Below are 10,045 nucleotides of genomic sequence, written 5' to 3'. Positions count from 1 at the left end.
TGTAGTATACGTACTATCTCGACATAGATCGTGAGATAGTACATTCACAATCCAATCAAGAACACTGACCTAAATTGAGGTTCTGAAAATCTTTAATTTACATATTTTTTGTCAACAACCATTATGCATAAACGCTTGCGAATTATATGTGCTCACTTTGAGTTAAGCAAACATTAGCTCAAAAGTAAAACACTCTTACCGCCGTCAATAAGAGTATTACCTACTTTTCAGTTAGGAATTAATTAGCAAGCAAAAAAAGAACCAAAATATTCAAGAAAGATCAATAAAAATAAAAGAGTATGACTAAGGTATTAAATATTTACATATAAATATACAAACATACGCAACTTACACCACACGCGAAAATTGTAACTTCTTTCCTTTCTTTCGATTATACAGATTTTTAGGCGTTTTTACTTGGGTCATTGTTGCGAATTTATTTTTAAAATACGACGATGGTACTCAGCATCAGCAGCATGAACCAACATCATCGTATATAATAGCACCTATACAACACTAACTCAAAGTCAGGTATAAATATCTGCTGAGCCGTTACCGCTCATCATGTAATTTTTAGCTTTAATCTAAACTTACATATATGCATAAAGCGATGACGATGGTTGTGTGTTGAGTGTTGTTTATACGAACAGAATTTTTTTTTTTCTCCATTAAACTTTTGTCGTACAACAGGCAAACCAGTTGAGTTCGCGACCGCGAGTAGTCAGTCAAGTTTTGTATCTGAAACGTTACACAGCTCGATTGAAAAGGTCTTTGGCTGAATTCTTGATCGCAAATGGACTATTAATAATTCAATATTAATAAAGAAAAACAAACGAATAAAAGTTAGAGAATATTTCATAATATTAAGTAAATTGTGTTATTTGGTCGTTAATAATTTTGCATTTTAATCACTGTCTGCATTCATTGACTCAATAAATATATTCGGTGCGTGGGTTAGCGTAACGATAAAAATAAAAATATTCAATTGCAAGTGAGAATTCAAGAATTTATTTGTTATTTCAATCAAAGTTTAACTGAAACGTCATCGTAGTCTGTGCAAAAGTGAGATTTGTTTATTGTTCTACACTTGAGACAAAACCTCCAGTGGATTACCGATATAAATACAACCGATTGCACACGGTAAGTTTTGTTTTCTATTAAAACAAACACTTTTATAAGTTTAATTGATACATCACAGAAATTCATTTGATTTGTTATACCTAACCACCTGGACACAGTTGTAATATATTAGTTATGCCGGGTGCGTTAAACTCGCGCGATTGTTACCAAGCAACGAAGCAATTAATTATTTTTTTTTACAAATTTAATTGTTAATTTGTCGATATAAACGTGGTAAATAACAGTTAGTTACATTAGACTGATGTTATGAATGTTAATGACAAAAATTTCTTGATTTTTAATTAACACACAGAATAAAATATTCTACAGTTGCATGGATTCGGTTTCAAGAACCATTAATGGATAATGAAATAAACTCTTGTTTGGTTGGGTTGAGTGTTAATAACACAATTCACATTCAGACTGCATTTTATGTTGTTGTACTTCCGGTAGAAGAAAAGTTTTTTGTTTGTTCATAAAAGAAATAAATTATTTAGTTACTTGAGCATGGGTTTAAGCATACATGGTAAAGGTGACATAAAAATCGTATTCTCAATGCAATAAATTTTTCTATTTGGTAAAAAGTTGATTGCTTATGACTCATTTCACAGTTATCAGGAAATACGACTTTGATGAGAACGTAGACATGAAAGGACAGTTATGTGTCGTTACTATAAAGTAATTAAATTGCTATACTCTTAGAGTTTTAATATTTAATGCAAGGCAAGCGTATCGCCACATTACGATGAAATCTGTTACTTCTTTTGTATAACGTATTGTTTAGTGTTAGATATGTTATGATATCTTGCACTTCTCTACTCTAGTTTTGCAATATGAACCCAAGCTTGAGCTCATCGTTCATTAGTATCTTTTTTGTCGATAACAGATGATACTTCATCTCAAAAACTTTTTATGTTTGCAAGCATATGATCAGGTCTATTACTTCCATCCATCAATTAAGTATTTTTAATCGGTTGATTAACACGTTATTGATAACAGATGTAGTTCAATTCAATTTACTACTCACAATTCGCAGTTCACAAAACACTAAAAAGCTAAACGTTACAGGTTAATCGCCGTCCGTATTTGACAGGTTAACAAAAAGTGATGATAAAGTCAGATACTGCAAACGTTTGATGTATAACCATTAAACATTAAGTCTATCACTTCCCTCATTTACAGAATATGATACGTTTTGATGAATGCAAAATCTATTACTTCCCTTTTTTTCCTTTACATAAGATAATTGATCACATTTTTCGGTCGTTGTCGATAACAGATAGTTGGCTGTTTTTAATTCAATTTTTAGTATAATAATGCATCGCGAATGAAGAATAGGTATGTCATGTCAACTCTTGTATGCAACATCATTAAGTGAATTCGAATACTAAGAATTGACTATGTTATTCTAACCCTGGGTGAATATGAAAATTTATCAATGTAATGTGTAACGTAGACAATATGCGTATTTTTATATTTCAGTGTATCGATTCACATAAAATAACATATAAGGGTAGTTTCAGCTTTCATGGTCGTATTGAAAATCCGCTTAGTTCAGTGGAAACTAAAAAAAGATTTCGATTTTGCTGGAAATAAATATATTTCACTGAAACATTAATTGACCAGATGGTTTTTTTTTTTTAGAAAAGAATGTATTTTCTGAGGGTTGATTTGATTGCGAAGGGGTGAACGACACAACACAATCAAAATACAATGAACTTTATAATCGAAAAAAAACAACAGCAAAAAAAACTATTTCCTGACTGAGAATGAGTATTAAAATACAAATATTATTTCATAAACAATGAACTCAATGATGCCGGATTCATTTCTTTTTTCCATATCGATAAATTCAAATGAAATGAATACGTACAGAGAGAGATCATATACATTTAGCATACGTATTATATCTTAGTGTTGTACGTATGTTTACACGTAACCAGACGACATCATTTTGTTTAACAAGTTTTATTATGATTGAGTTTGTCATCGAATGCCAAATTTGTTAAAACTGTATTTATAATTTGGAGGTCACACATCGCGATATATTTATAGGTATTCCGGCATTGTTTCAGCTGAGATATGATATTTTATTACTCATTCTGTGGAAGATGTATATACGATACATCGTCAACTCGTCATACAAATCGGATTGATTTTGCATGCAAGGAAAGTTATATTTACACACTCGGATTTCTTTTAATTTTTATAAATAGCCGAAAAGTGAATTCGGTGTTGGTTCAATATTCGAGGTTGAGTTGGGGTTCTATAGCACGAAATTTGGCGCTTACAATCACAATAAAGACTTAGACAGTTTAAATTCCCTTGAAGAAGATCGTGCCTTCTGTTACTGGCAGCAATTATAAATCTGAGCTTATATACCAAAAATATGTTAAAATTAAAGATGTAAAGGATTTTGTTTCAATCTGGTGGAAAAAAGAACTTGGACTTATTATGAATTCGCCTGACCAGATCAGTTCATACTTAAGTTCACTCCAAAGAATCTAATATAAAAATTTCTTCATTTCGAGAATGTTGATTTCCGATCAAATTCGTGGTAATTTGAAATACAGCATCTTTTCGGGTTAGCCGCGTCAGGTCAAGATCAGGTGCAAGTAAGCCTGAACTAAATGATCCAGATTGGAGATTGGTTGAAAATAATTAGAAAAAAATAAGTAAGATTCTGTGACTATACTGGTATTGTATATACTTACCGTCTGTCAAAGGTTAGAGACACGGTTGATTAGTAAGTGAGGTAATCAGCTATAAGAAATGCCGTTCTGAGTATTTAAAATAGCAATAAGATGATGTGATGCGCATAATATGAGGATAGCATGACATCAATTCATTCGTCATGAATTCATACCAATTTTGCTTCTTTTTGTAGAAACTGGAGCTGGGAAAAGCATTTTCTGAGAAACGTATAATCATCTGTTGTCGACAGCAAAGATAAAAATGAGCGATAGAAATAGATGTTGTTCGGTTTTATATAGAAAAATTAATGTTAAAACAAATGAGGTAAAAGATTTTGTATCGGACATGAGTCGATTGTTTTTAAACAAAGAAGTAGCGGACTCAATTATCAAATCGCAATACGTCCGGTGATTCTAAAAAGCTAACAAAACTACTCGTTCTCATTGCAGAGCTTCCTGAAAGAAATTTTTAATCTTCTATTATGCAACACGTAAAATATATATATTTTGCTGCAAAACACGATAGTATTTTGCTACAAAACGAGAAATGTTTACAACAATTTCTTGAATGTGTTTCACACTTTGAACATGAAAGTGAATCAAATCTGAAAAAAAAAAACAAAATAAAAAGCTTACTTTCACATTGAAGCATTATTATTATTATTTCTCGTAAAATGTCTTGTTTCATTAACACCGAAAAAACTGTGTTTTTTTTCAAACTTTAAAATTGCTTAATCAATTTCAGATTAGAAATAAATGAAACGACCTTCACACATTAAATTTTACTTAGAAATCAATTGTTCGTTTTTGTATTTGTTCTTATATCTCTGAGTCGATAAAAAAGCATTATTATTTAACGGTGAGACTTTCACTTTAGAGCGAATACCGAATGCGATAAAAAAAAGATCTCGATAAGATTACACCTAAGGTTAGTTTGATTCAGTCGTACAAATACAATTGTTTTGCGTACATTTATATGATGTTAATCCAAGGTGTATTTTACCTATAGAAACCATATATTAGTTTCAGTAAAAACCCACAAATTGAATATCATTCCAATGTGTCAATAAAATATTAATTGTCCTACATTTAGATGATGAATTGAACGGGATTGCGATACTTAAGTCATTCTTCGTTTACAAACGTTAAACCATAAGTTTACCGCACTTTGAATTAAATATCACATACAATATCAAATGACAATGAAAATAATTCATTTGTATATTTTGATCAGACGTATATGTATCAGAGTGGTATAAGTAATTGTTATAGGTAAGGAGAGAAAAAAATTAAATTTTATACCCGACTCACAAGTCATATAACAAAAATTATTTTAAAATTTAATTTGAGAAGAACAAGTTTTTTAAATTTTTGTTTTGACACTGGTGGTTATTAAGTCATCAATGTCAATGATATTCTTCTTCTCTGGCCCCTCTGGTTAAAAAAGTGCGCCATAGAAAATTTAAAACAATTTTTTTTCCAATCTTAAATGAATGACGTCTCTTGTTATTATAATAGTATGATCATGATGCGTGATGTTTACTTATAAATTCTTTATTTGTTGGTTTTGGATAATATTTTGTTGATAAAACGGTACCTTTATAACAATTTTATATTGTTTGCTTGAAGCATGTATCTGTTCATGTTTTTCTGTGTAGCTATAACAACTGAACAAAATGTGTACGTTCGATTTTTTACTAAAAAATATTGAAATTTGATGATCATTTAATTAAAATGATGATAAAAAATGAACTAGGAAGTAGTTGATAGGCTTTTTTTGTTGTGAGGATTTGGAATACTTTCACGCAACTTGATATGGCACGATTTTTTTTTCTTCTCAGTCTTTTTTGAATAAATAGACGTAGTAACAATACACACGCCTTTCATCAAATTATTTAGAATGTTTTCGGCTCTGCCTTATTTGGACATCATAAAAATTTTGTTAATTGCTCAGTTGAAAGTTCCAATATTTTATTCAATAATCTTATTTTGGCGAATCGTAAATTAGCTTTAGCCAAAAATTTTTCGATTTTTGAAAAAAGAATTGTTGAACTATTCAGAGTTAATTTATCTTTGTCTTCTTTTAGAAACGGCTAGTCATCCGACCAGTGCCCTCTTATACAAAAACAATTTTTGTATAACAAATCAAGTAGAAGATTTTGTATCACATATCATCATAGTTGTCCACAACACGTGAAAAGCCGTCTCTACACCATTGATTTCGTACTTCTTTTTAGATAATTTCAATAATAACGTTAACCAAATATTTCTAACACTCGGTACATGTTGAGGAACCCTCGACCAGCATTTGAAAATAAGTGAGCTCGAAAAGTATCTACCTTATTCACATTACAGGCTCGGAAACAGATTTAGATAAAATTTTCAGAAGTGGCAGACGTATAACGAAGAAAATTATTAAATTCGTTACTTCTCGAGTATCTCGTAATATTCGATTAAAAAATCTGTTACTTCATTCTTGTTAACATAGAATTTACTATATAAAACCACTTCACGTGCTTCTGGTCGGTAAATGCAATTTATCGGATTTACCGAAGATAAGCACGTAAAGCGCTGTACATGCGAGGTTCGGAACCTCAGGTTCTAAATTTTTATTTTGACAACTCGTCAGGCTATCTCTCAGTTTTGTCGTAAATGTCGCTAACAGATGATTTAGCCGTTTCTAAAACAATGAGTTGCATGTGGATTCCAAAGAAACATGTTCATATATATTTGAACTCACGTATCGGCAATGCAATCAATGACATAAAAATTTTGATTTTTTTTTACTTTTTTTAAGCGTTGAGTGTATTTGAAGTATATTAATATTTAATAACAAATCTGTTACTTCATCCGTGTTAACATACATTTTTCGGTAAATAAAACCACATTTCCCGTTCAGTTTTGTCGTTGATGTTGCTAACAGACGCTTCTAAAATATTGTAATGGTTTTTCTGTAATTTTTTAAGTCTATTTCACTGAAAATTATCTTTAACAAATTTTAAGGTGCATCTGTTCACTGTGTCGAAACATGCAATTTCATAAAGCAAAGCGATCTTAATTTCTTTCAAAATGTTATTTAGGACGTCACACCCGAACTTTAATTTACCATTCAAGTGTAAGTGATATAACAGCGTATCATGCCAGAAAAAAAACAACATAAAACTATTAACGAACAACAAAAGCATCTATAATTGCGTTATAATAACATAGCTAAAGTGAGTGGTACCATATGACGAATTTGTTTTTATTCAAACAAAAAATTATAGAAAGTAGAAGTTTTAATTCAAATAGTAAAAAAATTAAGGTGTTCAGTCTGGTATACTCTACAAAATAATTATATCATGCACAGTTCAAATAAAAAGATGGATAATTACACTCTTTTGATCGCATAGACGGTTTGAAGTTGAAGAATAAACAATTTTTATTTGCTCAATAGCACAATGACGATCATAATAACCAGATTTTCGTTGCAACATGAGTCTGTAGAAATAAAATGTCGAGAATATTTTTTTATACTCGTTGAAATTGGAACTTGGAACGCTTAACGTCGTTACGAGCATAATAGAAATAGAGAAAGATGTTGTCTGAGAAAAAAAAAAGAGAGACGATATCAATTGTAATCATCTCTGACTTGCTTTTTTAACCCGTAAACTTCTAATGGCATAGATTCACTGACTTTTAACTCTTTTTTATCAAAATCTTTTTCAAATTCAATCCATTTTTGGGTTTGTTGAATTGTTGCAGGCATAAAAGATGAGTTTGCTCATCGTTGTCAGACGAATTTCATTGTTAGTTGAGAAAAGATATGATTCTAATAATTTTTATGATATTTACTGTCATCATTTCACATTATATTAGACGTTCGGCCTTAAGTAGGTTATAAGCTTAAATCACGATTTTGTGGAAGGTATTACAAGAACACAACATAGCTGGGTAAATATTTCTAGAGTTCATTTTTTATTCACTGAAACATATGATCATAATGTTCAGAGTCGATTTTTGAGATGTGATTAATCGGATCGTTGACGTGATCATTGATCATCAATTGCAAAACGGTTTCAAAAATGCATTCTGTGACGAAAGTTTGCCCAATTTACCTAAAGAAAAATAGGACAAGCAAATAGTCAACTTCAATGTAAGCTCGAAGTTTTGCGACGCTGATTGGTGTAGGAAGGAATACGATATCATTTGTGCAAATCAGTTATGTATCTGCGAAACTCTCAGGTCAGACAATTTTCTTATCAAAATATTTGGAGCAGCTACAATCTGCCAGTGTTCCTCATATTCAAATTCATCATCTGTTGACCAATTTGATTAAATTTGATTACTATAAGAATTTCAAAGTATAGATAGCCAAAGCAAACACTTTATTAGAATCTTTGTTTGATTTTGAATGCAATTTCCTGAATACCAAATTTGCCAATTTATTAAGTCCGAAAAAATTCATCACGTTTTTCAAATTATACAATTTTTTCTAAGTTGTACACATGGTCGTTGGTTCTATAAAATTATCCAAATTACATAGGTAATTTCTGCTATTTTTTATGTTACTTCGCACAACAACACCTCCGACACTCAACAAGATTGCCCTTTCTTTTATAAGATCATGGCTTCGATAAATTTTTCTCAACTTAAGAATATGGTTTTGTTTACCTACACATAACACCGATTATCCGTTTTCAAAGCCATGCCATGTTTAATTTCAAACATTGAATATATGTGCTATCGGATAAATTTACCTAAAGGCCATTTTAATTATAAAAAATGAAAAATTAAAAAAAAAAACAACGAAACAGACAACAACAAAAAGATCTGTGTGAGAATTTCTTTATCCCATCATAATATCGGTTTTTCTGTCTATCCGTATCTATAACTAGAGGAGTATAAAGAAAATAAAATATGTAAATTGGGTAGATCATCGTGCAAGGCGTTTTTCCGTATTACAACTAACATTCTACGTACTTGCATCTTAATTTTTTTTTTTTTATTTTGTAAAAAAAATTTGATGTTCAAGTACACAAGTAAACAGATAATAGGCGTACTTTTTGTTGAAGAAAATCTTTCAAACGCTGGAAACGTATAAATGTACATGAAAATACGTACTTTTTTGAATTTATCAGTTATTTGACATGTCAGAGATAATTTATCGTACGGTATTGTAGTAAATTAGATAATATTTATGAAATTTGCATATTTTATGGATGTTCTGCATCCAGTCAAGAGAGTCTGTGAATCGTCTTGATAGAACTTTAATGGGTTTCTAATTGAACTAAGAACAATGCACATTTCGTTCTTGGAAATATCTAATTAAATATATTCTACGTTTGATGTTCGAACGTTCGAAATAATGATGAGATTTAGATAGCTGTACTTGCATAATTAGCATGTGATATTATAAATCTCCGGAAAGATATTTTCTCGATAGATCTCAATTATTTTTGCAATAAAATATTTTCTAGGACAATTATTTCAATTTTTTTCGAATATCAATAGAAGTCAATGAAAAGACGTATCATATGTTATTGACAGCAACGACAAAAATAATCGATGATTTAAGTTTTATGTAGTTTCATTGTAAAATTAATGTTCTAACAAGTGAAGTACAATATTTTGAATCAATTGTTAGATGATAATTAAAGAATTAGCAGATTTTATGATTATACCACGATACCTTTTAATTTAACCTTTTTCAGACGACAGGGGTATCATAATTTGACGAGTGGGTACGTTATAGCCTGACCCGAAGTAGAAGGCGGTATTTCCACTCGTCAAAATAAAAATTTGGAACCACGGACATACTGTGTTTTACATGATTAGGCGATTTTTGTGCATATTTCATGAGAACAAATCATCATCAACATCATCAGATCTGATTGTTTCAGACATTTGGTACAAAATGTACTTGTTGACGCCGTAAGCCCGGTGAAAATTCAAAAAAGGGAGACAGAGCACTTACGGCATGAATTATTCATTAACAACCATATACGAAACAGTAGTATCGCCTGATAGTTTCTATTCATCCCAATTGACGGTATTCGAACACCCCCGTTTCTTTTTATTGTTTTCGATAACAGATGACATAACAGTTAGTAATTGGCGAACGATTACTATCACACAAATTTCAAATTAATTTATATTCCAAAAACCATTATCTTTATCTTTCATATAGTAAACCTAAAAGAACTGCCACTGCTTAGTTATACAAACCTTAGAGCTAAAGGCTTTTAACGCAA

At 30.7% G+C, this 10,045-nt stretch overlaps 1 protein-coding gene across 2 annotated transcripts in view; it reads left to right on the top strand.

Annotated features, from left to right (window-relative positions):
• The first annotated feature begins 714 nt into the window (after positions 1-714).
• Positions 715-10,045, top strand: part of LOC119081745 — a 67,441-nt gene continuing 58,110 nt past the window's right edge. For both annotated transcript variants that reach the window (XM_037190917.1, XM_037190916.1), the window contains exon 1: positions 715-1,140. The gene's annotated coding sequence lies outside the window, so the exon portion shown is untranslated. The remainder of the gene's footprint in view (positions 1,141-10,045) is intronic.

This window comes from Bradysia coprophila, unplaced genomic scaffold (genome assembly GCF_014529535.1).
Source record: "Bradysia coprophila strain Holo2 unplaced genomic scaffold, BU_Bcop_v1 contig_358, whole genome shotgun sequence".
In the NCBI taxonomy this organism is placed as follows: Eukaryota; Metazoa; Arthropoda; class Insecta; order Diptera; family Sciaridae; genus Bradysia; species Bradysia coprophila.
This window is presented reverse-complemented; position numbering and strand designations above follow the sequence as displayed.